The following is a 12,142-nucleotide window of genomic DNA, read 5'->3' on the forward strand; positions in this document are numbered from 1 at the left end:
TCCGGACCCCTAACTAAAAGCCAGCGAGAACCAGCAGCGGCGTCCACTCCTGTCGAACCGGGATCCTTACGCAGCCACGCAGCTCGTGGTGTCCTAACCCTCCCGTATCTGATTTTGGACCAAGCACATCAGGGGAGAGCGCGAACGCAGTCCCCCACTACCAGAAATTATGCAGTCGAGATTCCCACATTTGGGAAATTCGCAGGGGTCAGCACAGCCGGAGTGCAATGGCCGAGCCTCGCCCTGGGTGAACCTCCTTCTTGATCAAGGTATCTCCCCTGCCAGGTAAGTATGAGTTAAACAGGCCCCTGCAAGCAGCCCGCACCCACAGCACAAATCGCGCAGCCTAGGCCACCTCCTCGCCCCGCACGCCACCGCCTCCTGCTGGGCCCACTCTTTCACACACTCACACGCCACACTAACACTCAAAAGTGTGGGCAAAATGAGAAAACGAGCGCGCCGTTTCCTACACATCTGCAGTCGCCGTTGCGCATTCGCAGCATGTCTCGGGATGCAATTCGGCATCATTTGCATAACTCCAGACCGGCAGATCGCCACGCAAGCTCGCGACGTGCGCCTGCCACACACCGAACAAACCTTTTCAGCAATTTCCAAAAAACGGGCCTGCTCGCCTGCCCACAAGGCTCCGTCTCTTACCTGCTCTCCAGAGCCTGCTGCCTTCTGTGCTTTTCTCTCGGCACCGCTGCAGTGCACACAACCCCTGCAGCGGGAGGGGGGGAGAAAGTTCCCGCGCTCCGCCGCAGGGAAGGCTCGCTCCGTGCGCACACGTCCTTTCGATGCCAGTCCAACAAGTGCTCCGCATTAGCTGTGTCGGGGCTCCGGCGTGTCGCACCTCACCTCACCTCGCACTGCCCCCTCCTTGAATGTCTGCCGCTGGGCATGCCCCGCTCTCCTCCGCCTTATCTTATCGCGTGTGAGCACCGACAATGGCCACAATGCCGGGGAATGGCACCTGTAAAGTGTTAATTGGGGCACAGGAACAGCCCGTCTCGTCTCGGGGGGGCCGGCTTCAGAGACAATACAGCAAACACAGCGGGGCGGGGGAAGAAGACGACACCACACATGCGGGTACATTCAGCTCCGGCGGGAACGAGACATTTGTCGGTCTTTTCAAGTGCCGAGAGCCGAGCAATCCTTCACTTGTATAGTTTCTCCCCGGTGACTAGATCTGGCCCTGCGACTCTCGACTGGGCTCACCCCCGGGGCAGCCCAGCAGGTGTGAGCCTGGCCGGCACCCGGATGGGAGATTCCACCCCGGAAAAGCTCCGGTTGCTGCTGCTCCTGCAAGAGGTGTGACTGGGACCAGTAGGGAGCGCTCACCCTGCGGGCTGTGTGGCTCTCTTACGCCCCAGCCTCCTGATGGCGACACTCTGCTGCACAAACAGGCGCCGTCCTTCGGGGGAGGCGTCAAACCGAGGTCCCGACCCTCCTTGGCCATTAGGAAACCCCAGGGCGTCTCTCAAAAAGAGACGCCGGGGGTGTCCCTCTGGTGTTAGTGCTCCCCTTTACACATCAGTCGGGGTCTCCTCCTAATCCCCGTCTCACCTGTAACAATCAATGACGAGGCCCCCCTGTCCGTGAGATTTAGTACTCGCGCAAGAGACCGGGGGCAGAGCGCGAACGCGGTCCCCCGCCCCCCACAAAGTGCGCGCTCCGGGTTCCCTCTCGGGGCCCTGCAACACAGCGGAAGGGCAGCGAGAAGGAGCCTCTTGCTCTGACGCCGCAAGGCCACAAGAGGGCGGAGGCGCCGCGCGCCCGGCCGACGTGTTGGACCGGTGCGCTTTACGTGCTGAAATAAACACGCGAAAGCCCCGAAATGTTTCCAGAGTGCTGTGCACTGGAGGTTCTTGTCTGGTGAAGACTTGCCTGGTGCTCCTCCGTGCAGATTGTTTGTCCTCCTCCAGTGCGGGACGAGCCAACACAAGGGAGCGCATTCGCCAACATCCAGGCACGCAATGCGATTTGGAAAGCAGCTCCTTTCCAAAGAGTTGCACACGAACGATCCTTCAGTCCCGCTCGGGGGGCACGGAACCCCCGCCACACACAGCTTCAAGTAGCGAGTCAGGCGCCGGGGCTTTCGCTTACGGCCACACCACCCTGAACACGCCCGATCTCGTCTGATCTCGGAAGCTAAGCAGCGTCGGGCCTGGTTAGTACTTGGATGGGAGACTGCCTGGGAATACCAGGTGCTGTAAGCTTTTGCTCTCCCGGCCAGCAGGGGTCGCCGTTGGTGCCGTAGGCTTTGGGAGGAAAACCTGCAGGATGGAAAGGTGATCTATAGCCTCATCTCTAGAGATGTTTTGTTGCTGTGGCATGTGTGTGACCCATATTCAAAAAAAAAAACCCGTCTGTAAAACGAATATCGAAGCTGCCTCTAAATCTGCAAATGAAGATGAGTCGATAAACCACTCGTTTTTCGTATAACTAGACATATATTCATTTGTTACCGATTTCATTCATTGAGCATGGATACAGTAGAGGTACAGCCATTCACTGTTTGACATGTCTGCACTGGTACAGAACCGAGCAATCAGAAAACGGGTGAAACTGTCTTTAGACTCAGCATACAGTACCGAGGCCCCCCATGACCAAATAAAGGCTAACCTCGATAATCAGCCTAAAGAACGCAGACTACAGCAAAACGACTGACTTTGAAAAGGGAATGAACGTCCGGAAGGAGTAGTGGAACTAGCTTGAGATGCTTCTCCGGACCCCTAACTAAAAGCCAGCGAGAACCAGCAGCGGCGTCCACTCCTGTCGAATCGGGATCCTTCCGCAGCCACGCAGCTCGTGGTGTCCTAACCCTCCCGTATCTGATTTTGGACCAAGCACATCAGGGGAGAGAGCGAACGCAGTCCCCCACTACCAGAAATTATGCAGTCGAGATTCCCACATTTGGGGAATTCGCAGGGGTCAACACAGCCGGAGTGCAATGGCCGAGCCTCGCCCTGGGTGAACCTCCTTCTTGATCAAGGTATCTCCCCTGCCAGGTAAGTATGAGTTAAACAGGCCCCTGCAAGCGGCCCGAACCCACAGCACAAATCACGCAGCCTAGGCCACCTCCTCGCCCCGCACGCCACCGCCTCCTGCTGGGCCCACTCTTTCACACACTCACACGCCACACTAACACTCAAAAGTGTGGGCAAAACGAGAAAACGAGCGCGCCGTTTCCTACACATCTGCAGTCGCCGTTGCGCATTCGCAGCATGTCCCGGGATGCAATTCGGCCTCATTTGCATAACTCCAGACCGGCAGATCGCCACGCAAGCTCGCGACGTGCGCCTGCCACACACCGAACAAACCTTTTCAGCAATTTCCAAAAAACGGGCCTGCTCGCCTGCCCACAAGGCTCCGTCTCTTACCTGCTCTCCAGAGCCTGCTGCCTTCTGTGCTTTTCTCTCGGCACCGCTGCAGTGCACACAACTCCTGCAGCGGGAGGGGGGGAGAAAGTTCCCGCGCTCCGCCGCAGGGAAGGCTCGCTCCGTGCGCACACGTCCTTTCGATGCCAGTCCAACAAGTGCTCCGCATTAGCTGCGTCGGGGCTCCGGCGTGTCGCACCTCACCTCACCTCGCACTGCCCCCTCCTTGAATGTCTGCCGCTGGGCATGCCCCGCTCTCCTCCGCCTTATCTTATCGCGTGTGAGCACCGACAATGGCCACAATGCCGGGGAATGGCACCTGTAAAGTGTTAATTGGGGCACAGGAACAGCCCGTCTCGTCTCGGGGGGGCCGGCTTCAGAGACAATACAGCAAACACAGCGGGGCGGGGGAAGAAGACGACACCACACATGCGGGTACATTCAGCTCCGGCGGGAACGAGATATTTGTCGGTCTTTTCAAGTGCCGAGAGCCGAGCAATCCTTCACTTGTATCGTTTCTCCCCGGTGACTAGATCTGGCCCTGCGACTCTCGACTGGGCTCACCCCCGGGGCAGCCCAGCAGGTGTGAGCCTGGCCGGCACCCGGATGGGAGATTCCACCCCGGAAAAGCTCCGGTTGCTGCTGCTCCTGCAAGAGGTGTGACTGGGACCAGTAGGGAGCGCTCACCCTGCGGGCTGTGTGGCTCTCTTACGCCCCAGCCTCCTGATGGCGACACTCTGCTGCACAAACAGGCGCCGACCTTCGGGGGAGGCGTCAAACCGAGGTCCCGACCCTCCTTGGCCATTAGGAAACCCCAGGGCGTCTCTCAAAAAGAGACGCCGTGGGTGTCCCTCTGGTGTTAGTGCTCCCCTTTACCCATCAGTCGGGGTCTCCTCCTAATCCCCGTCTCACCTGTAACAATCAATGACGAGGCCCCCCTGTCCGTGAGATTTAGTACTCGCGCAAGAGACCGGGGACAGAGCGCGAACGCGGTCCCCCGCCCCCCACAAAGTGCGCGCTCCGGGTTCCCTCTCGGGGCCCTGCAACACAGCGGAAGGGCAGCGAGAAGGAGCCTCTTGCTCTGACGCCGCAAGGCCACAAGAGGGCGGAGGCGCCGCGCGCCCGGCCGACGTGTTGGACCGGTGCGCTTTACGTGCTGAAATAAACACGCGAAAGCCCCGAAATGTTTCCAGAGTGCTGTGCACTGGAGGTTTTTGTCTGGTGAAGACTTGCCTGGTGCTCCTCCGTGCAGATTGTTTGTCCTCCTCCAGTGCGGGACGAGCCAACACAAGGGAGCGCATTCGCCAACATCCAGGCACGCAATGCGATTTGGAAAGCAGCTCCTTTCCAAAGAGTGGCACACGAACGATCCTTCAGTCCCGCTCGGGGAGCACGGAACCCCCGCCACACACAGCTTCAAGTAGCGAGTCAGGCGCCGGGGCTTTCGCTTACGGCCACACCACCCTGAACACGCCCGATCTCGTCTGATCTCGGAAGCTAAGCAGCGTCAGGCCTGGTTAGTACTTGGATGGGAGACTGCCTGGGAATACCAGGTGCTGTAAGCTTTTGCTCTCCCGGCCAGCAGGGGTCGCCGTTGGTGCCGTAGGCTTTGGGAGGAAAACCTGCAGGATGGAAAGGTGATCTATAGCCTCATCTCTAGAGATGTTTTGTTGCTGTGGCATGTGTGTGACCCATATTCAAAAAAAAAAACCCGTCTGTAAAACGAATATCGAAGCTGCCTCTAAATCTGCAAATGAAGATGAGTCGATAAACCACTCGTTTTTCGTATAACTAGACATATATTCATTTGTTACCGATTTCATTCATTGAGCACGGATACAATAGAGGTACAGCCATTCACTGTTTGACATGTCTGCACTGGTACAGAACCGAGCAATCAGAAAACGGGTGAAACTGTCTTTAGACTCAGCATACAGTACCGAGGCCCCCCATGACCAAATAAAGGCTAACCTCGATAATCAGCCTAAAGAACGCAGACTACAGCAAAACGACTGACTTTGAAAAGGGAATGAACATCCGGAAGGAGTAGTGGAACTAGCTTGAAATGCTTCTCCGGACCCCTAACTAAAAGCCAGCGAGAACCAGCAGCGGCGTCCACTCCTGTCGAACCGGGATCCTTCCGCAGCCACGCAGCTCGTGGTGTCCTAACCCTCCCGTATCTGATTTTGGACCAAGCACATCAGGGGAGAGCGCGAACGCAGTCCCCCACTTTTAGAAATTATGCAGTCGAGATTCCCACATTTGGGGAATTCGCAGGGGTCAACACAGCCGGAGTGCAATGGCCGAGCCTCGCCCTGGGTGAACCTCCTTCTTGATCAAGGTATCTCCCCTGCCAGGTAAGTATGAGTTAAACAGGCCCCTGCAAGCGGCCCGCACCCACAGCACAAATCACGCAGCCTAGGCCACCTCCTCGCCCCGCACGCCACCGCCTCCTGCTGGGCCCACTCTTTCACACACTCACACGCCACACTAACACTCAAAAGTGTGGGCAAAACGAGAAAACGAGCGCGCCGTTTCCTACACATCTGCAGTCGCCGTTGCGCATTCGCAGCATGTCCCGGGATGCAATTCGGCCTCATTTGCATAACTCCAGACCGGCAGATCGCCACGCAAGCTCGCGACGTGCGCCTGCCACACACCGAACAAACCTTTTCAGCAATTTCCAAAAAACGGGCCTGCTCGCCTGCCCACAAGGCTCCGTCTCTTACCTGCTCTCCAGAGCCTGCTGCCTTCTGTGCTTTTCTCTCGGCACCGCTGCAGTGCACACAACTCCTGCAGCGGGAGGGGGGGAGAAAGTTCCCGCGCTCCGCCGCAGGGAAGGCTCGCTCCGTGCGCACACGTCCTTTCGATGCCAGTCCAACAAGTGCTCCGCATTAGCTGCGTCGGGGCTCCGGCGTGTCGCACCTCACCTCACCTCGCACTGCCCCCTCCTTGAATGTCTGCCGCTGGGCATGCCCCGCTCTCCTCCGCCTTATCTTATCGCGTGTGAGCACCGACAATGGCCACAATGCCGGGGAATGGCACCTGTAAAGTGTTAATTGGGGCACAGGAACAGCCCGTCTCGTCTCGGGGGGGCCGGCTTCAGAGACAATACAGCGAACACAGCGGGGCGGGGGAAGAAGACGACACCACACATGCGGGTACATTCAGCTCCGGCGGGAACGAGACATTTGTCGGTCTTTTCAAGTGCCGAGAGCCGAGCAATCCTTCACTTGTATCGTTTCTCCCCGGTGACTAGATCTGGCCCTGCGACTCTCGACTGGGCTCACCCCCGGGGCAGCCCAGCAGGTGTGAGCCTGGCCGGCACCCGGATGGGAGATTCCACCCCGGAAAAGCTCCGGTTGCTGCTGCTCCTGCAAGAGGTGTGACTGGGACCAGTAGGGAGCGCTCACCCTGCGGGCTGTGTGGCTCTCTTACGCCCCAGCCTCCTGATGGCGACACTCTGCTGCACAAACAGGCGCCGACCTTCGGGGGAGGCGTCAAACCGAGGTCCCGACCCTCCTTGGCCATTAGGAAACCCCAGGGCGTCTCTCAAAAAGAGACGCCGTGGGTGTCCCTCTGGTGTTAGTGCTCCCCTTTACCCATCAGTCGGGGTCTCCTCCTAATCCCCGTCTCACCTGTAACAATCAATGACGAGGCCCCCCTGTCCGTGAGATTTAGTACTCGCGCAAGAGACCGGGGGCAGAGCGCGAACGCGGTCCCCCGCCCCCCACAAAGTGCGCGCTCCGGGTTCCCTCTCGGGGCCCTGCAACACAGCGGAAGGGCAGCGAGAAGGAGCCTCTTGCTCTGACCCCGCAAGGCCACAAGAGGGCGGAGGCGCCGCGCGCCCGGCCGACGTGTTGGACCGGTGCGCTTTACGTGCTGAAATAAACATGCGAAAGCCCCGAAATGTTTCCAGAGTGCTGTGCACTGGAGGTTTTTGTCTGGTGAAGACTTGCCTGGTGCTCCTCCGTGCAGATTGTTTGTCCTCCTCCAGTGCGGGACGAGCCAACACAAGGGAGCGCATTCGCCAACATCCAGGCACGCAATGCGATTTGGAAAGCAGCTCCTTTCCAAAGAGTGGCACACGAACGATCCTTCAGTCCCGCTCGGGGAGCACGGAACCCCCGCCACACACAGCTTCAAGTAGCGAGTCAGGCGCCGGGGCTTTCGCTTACGGCCACACCACCCTGAACATGCCCGATCTCGTCTGATCTCGGAAGCTAAGCAGCGTCGGGCCTGGTTAGTACTTGGATGGGAGACTGCCTGGGAATACCAGGTGCTGTAAGCTTTTGCTCTCCCGGCCAGCAGGGGTCGCCGTTGGTGCCGTAGGCTTTGGGAGGAAAACCTGCAGGATGGAAAGGTGATCTATAGCCTCATCTCTAGAGATGTTTTGTTGCTGTGGCATGTGTGTGACCCATATTCAAAAAAAAAAACCCGTCTGTAAAACGAATATCGAAGCTGCCTCTAAATCTGCAAATGAAGATGAGTCGATAAACCACTCGTTTTTCGTATAACTAGACATATATTCATTTGTTACCGATTTCATTCATTGAGCACGGATACAATAGAGGTACAGCCATTCACTGTTTGACATGTCTGCACTGGTACAGAACCGAGCAATCAGAAAACGGGTGAAACTGTCTTTAGACTCAGCATACAGTACCGAGGCCCCCCATGACCAAATAAAGGCTAACCTCGATAATCAGCCTAAAGAACGCAGACTACAGCAAAACGACTGACTTTGAAAAGGGAATGAACATCCGGAAGGAGTAGTGGAACTAGCTTGAGATGCTTCTCCGGACCCCTAACTAAAAGCCAGCGAGAACCAGCAGCGGCGTCCACTCCTGTCGAACCGGGATCCTTCCGCAGCCACGCAGCTCGTGGTGTCCTAACCTTCCTGTATCTGATTTTGGACCAAGCACATCAGGGGAGAGCGCGAACGCAGTCCCCCACTACCAGAAATTATGCAGTCGAGATTCCCACATTTGGGGAATTCGCAGGGGTCAGCACAGCCGGAGTGCAATGGCCGAGCCTCGCCCTGGGTGAACCGATTTCGATTTTTAAGAACTTTATTTTCTTTTCACAAAAAAATACAGGACATCACAAATCAGAAAGCTTTACATTCATATACATACTTAAAACAGTATATATGATCACATCTCATTACATTTTGACATGGTAACAGTTACATAGCAACAATTTTCTTTTTTTCTGGTGCAAATCACATTCTTTACTTAAACTTGATAATGTTTTTCACAGTTTCTTGAGATATTGACCTATGCTCTCTATTTCCCACAGATTTTCTGCTTCCTCCCTCCCTTCTCTCCACAGATCTCTGAGGTAATAGTTCTCTCGGGTGATGAACAGGGCCAGGCTACCTGCTGCCTTGACTGGGATCTCGATGCCTTTGAACAGCCCCATGTTCCTCACTCTCCACAGGGCAACTTTCCCACTGTTCACCACGGCCCAGATCCTGTCAAACACGTCAGGAGGAAGTTTGACAGGAGAGATGCCGTATATGACGAAAGCAGCGGTCAGGGTAAATTGGGGCGAGAGAGCCAGCAACCAATCTTCAAACAGTGCCCAGAAGGCCTTAGCAAAAAAGCAGGACCACAGGAGATGGGATACAGTCTCCTCCTCGCCGCAGCCCACCCTAACGCAGCGAGGGCTGGGGGTGAGGCCCCTACGGTACAAGAAAGTTCGTACCGGTAAGCACTGGTGGACGACACTCCAGGCTAAATCTCTGTGAATGTTGCACAGAAACTTAGAGGATGTGTGTTTCCACACCTTCCTTGTTTGGGCTGATGTTAAAATGCCCACATGGGTCTGCCTATTGTTCTGGGGTGCAACGAAATCTTCCAGTTTTTGGACGCTGACATCTCGGAGGGGAATATGGCCAATTGGGTGAGATCTTAGAAAACTTTTAACTGTCCCATAAATTGCAGGGCATGTGTCAGAGAGTGGGACGTCCAGCTTGGGTCTGACACCCCACACTCTGAACACCTCCCTACCTACCCAGAGCCTGGAAAAATAAGTCCAGGTACGCGCTGCAGGTGCTGTTGCAAAGCCTCTCAGCACAGAGGCCAGGAAAATGCACAGCAGCTTCGTAGCAATATCTGGGACAGACTTCCCCCCTGAGGGTGGCGGCCTGTACATTATTTCCCTTCTGAGTCTTTCCTGCTTCCCACCCCATAGAAATTGAAACATCAATCTCCTCATCACCGCCGCAACACGGTGTGGGATTGGGAAGGTAGAAGCCAGAAAATTCAAGACAGGCAAGAGCTCGGCTTTGATGACCAGCACCTTCCCTGTCATGGTGAGGTCTCGGTCCTTCCATTGCATCAGTTTTTTGTTTAAGATTGGCAATTTGTTCTGCCAATTTACTGTTCCCATCTCTTCTCCAAAATACACCCCCAGGACCTTAATTCTCTTCTCTTGCAGCCTGAGTTCATGTCCTTCTTTTGGCTCCCTCCAGTTCTGATAAAAAATCTCACTCTTAGATTTGTTAATTTTTGCGGAGGAAGCCAAAGAGAAACGATCACAGCACTGCAGAGCTCTGCTAATTGAGGCATTGTCAGAGAGGAGCAGGGTGACGTCATCCATGTATAGAGATGTCTTTACCTCTCCTCCCCCACTTCCAGGCACTGGTATCCCATTAATGGCCTGATCCTGGCGCAAGGCACAGGCTAAGGGCTCCATAGCCAAAACGCATAACAAGGGGGATAATGGGCAGACCTGCCTCACCCCTGAACAGACTTCAAAGGGGCGTGATCTATTGCCATTAACCATGACTCTGCTGTTGCTACCTGTGTACAGCAGGTTAATCCACTTTCTCATGATGGGGCCAAACTTCATGTGCTCAAGTCCCGATGTTAAGTACTGCCGGTTTAGGCGGTCAAAGGCCTTTTCTAGGTCTACACCTAAAATGCAAAGAGGGAGGGAGCGATCCTCAGAGTACAGACAGACATCCCTCAACAAGGCCAGGTTGTCGCTCATCAGGCGTCCTGCTATCCCACAAGTCTGTTCTTTCCCTACCAGTGAGGCCACTACATTTTGTAGGTGCAGGAAAAGGGCTTTGGACAGGATCTTAGTGTCCACGCCTAACAGGCTGAGGGGTCTCCAGTTCTTTATGTCATTTTTTGCTCCTTTCTTAAACAAGAGAGAGATAGTGCCTTCTCTTAAGGAGTCAGGCAGCAATTCTGTCTTATATCTTTCCTCGAATAGGACCAGTAGCGGATCCTGAAGCAGATCCCAAAAGGTGCAATAAAATTCTTTAGGGAGCCCGTCAGCACCTGGAGTTTTCCCCTTCTGTAAGCTCTCCATAGCCTGTCTCAGCTCTTCTACTGTCAAATCCCTCTCAAGTACTTCCCTATCTTCTTCACTCAAAACGTTTTCTAGCTTTGAGGTAAAAAAATGAATTTCTTCATCCTTTACCTCTGTAGAGCTGTACAGTCTTGAGTAGAAGGCCTTGGTGCAGGAGAGGATAGCACTCGGCTCTGTTCTCTCTCGTCCCTCCTCATCAACTACACTTTCCATGACAGACTTGGAGCCTACCACTTTCCTGAAAAAGAAGCGAGTACACTTCTCATTTTCTTCCAAGAACTGCACTCTGCCTCTTAACAGCACTCCTCGACTACTTTCTTCGGCTATGCTCCGGATGTCCTTTTTTAAAAGGGTGATATCCTCGAGCACATCGAAGCCACTGTGCAGCATCGTGTAGAGACGCTGCAGCTGCCTCTGTTTCCTGGCTAGCACTCCTCTCCGTCTGGCAGCAGCCTTCCTTCCCTCAGCCATGAAAAAGGTCTTTGTCCTCATCTTCACCTCCTCCCACCACTCTCCTACTGACCCGTACAGACACTGCAAGGACAGCCACTGTGATAGTTTCTCCTTGTAGCGGGATACTACCCCCTCGTTCTCTAGCAGCTTTGTGTTGAGTTTCCAGAGGCCTGGGCCAAAGACAGTCCCGCCCTGGAGTTCCACTCTACACCCTAAAGCCTGATGATCTGAGAAGAAGACAGGCTGAAGAGTGACCCCAACAACTTTCACTCTCTCTGAGACAAAGCAATAGTCAATTCTGGAGCTGCTATTCCTCCCTGACCATGTATATCCTGCTGTTGTGGGATATATACATCTATATGTGTCTGAGAGTTTAAAGTCTTGAACTAAGTTTTGCAGGGCCAGTGAGCTGGAATCCAATTTTATCGGAGAGCTAGACTGCCTGTCTGTGTGCTCTAAGATACAATTAAAATCCCCTCCCACTATCACGTCTGTGCTACTTAACAATAGGGGAGAGAGTGCCTTGAGTAGCTCCACCCTTCCTCCCACGTCAGTAGGACAATACACATTGATTAGCCGCAGGTTAACGGTCCCCCATTCCACATCCACACACAGCAACCTGCCATCTATGACCCTCTGAATACTTTTCAATTTGAAAGCCCATCCTTTGAAAAGAATGGCCACGCCAGAGGCTCTGTTGTTATTGTCCCCTGACCAAACAGAAGGCCCTTTATCCCACCTATCTTCAAAGCTTTTATACCTCTCTTGATAGGCTAAAGCACACTCCTGCAACATCAACACATCTCCCTCTCTCTGCTGGAGGTAATCAAAGACACACTGACATTTAACTCCGTCATTGATACCTCTGGTGTTAAGAGAAATTATGTTTAGAGCCATATTACATAAGAAAGTGGAACCAGTCTTTACAAAACACATTTCTCTTCGGTCTCACCTGTTACCTTCTTCTTTTTCTTTTTCTTCTT

At 54.5% G+C, this 12,142-nt stretch overlaps 7 non-coding genes across 7 annotated transcripts; 3 read left to right on the forward strand and 4 right to left on the reverse strand.

Annotated features, from left to right (window-relative positions):
* Positions 1–129: 129 nt before the first annotated feature.
* Positions 130–293, reverse strand: LOC148643071 (U1 spliceosomal RNA). The gene has a single exon (XR_015929226.1). It is a non-coding gene; the product is annotated as a U1 spliceosomal RNA (small nuclear RNA).
* Positions 294–2,100: 1,807 nt separating this feature from the next.
* On the forward strand, positions 2,101–2,219 carry LOC148643072 (5S ribosomal RNA). Its single transcript, XR_015929178.1, has one exon. It is a non-coding gene; the product is annotated as a 5S ribosomal RNA (ribosomal RNA).
* A 636-nt stretch (positions 2,220–2,855) lies between these two features.
* LOC148643073 (U1 spliceosomal RNA) lies at positions 2,856–3,019 on the reverse strand. Its single transcript, XR_015929444.1, has one exon. It is a non-coding gene; the product is annotated as a U1 spliceosomal RNA (small nuclear RNA).
* A 1,807-nt stretch (positions 3,020–4,826) lies between these two features.
* On the forward strand, positions 4,827–4,945 carry LOC148643074 (5S ribosomal RNA). Its single transcript, XR_015929222.1, has one exon. It is a non-coding gene; the product is annotated as a 5S ribosomal RNA (ribosomal RNA).
* Positions 4,946–5,581: 636 nt separating this feature from the next.
* On the reverse strand, positions 5,582–5,745 carry LOC148643075 (U1 spliceosomal RNA). The gene has a single exon (XR_015929400.1). It is a non-coding gene; the product is annotated as a U1 spliceosomal RNA (small nuclear RNA).
* A 1,807-nt stretch (positions 5,746–7,552) lies between these two features.
* On the forward strand, positions 7,553–7,671 carry LOC148643076 (5S ribosomal RNA). Its single transcript, XR_015929207.1, has one exon. It is a non-coding gene; the product is annotated as a 5S ribosomal RNA (ribosomal RNA).
* Positions 7,672–8,307: 636 nt separating this feature from the next.
* Positions 8,308–8,477, reverse strand: LOC148643077 (U1 spliceosomal RNA). The gene has a single exon (XR_015929138.1). It is a non-coding gene; the product is annotated as a U1 spliceosomal RNA (small nuclear RNA).
* Positions 8,478–12,142: the final 3,665 nt, after the last annotated feature.

Source organism: Lepisosteus platostomus, chromosome 22 (genome assembly GCF_059453375.1).
Source record: "Lepisosteus platostomus isolate fLepPlt1 chromosome 22, fLepPlt1.hap1, whole genome shotgun sequence".
NCBI classification, from domain to species: Eukaryota; Metazoa; Chordata; class Actinopteri; order Semionotiformes; family Lepisosteidae; genus Lepisosteus; species Lepisosteus platostomus.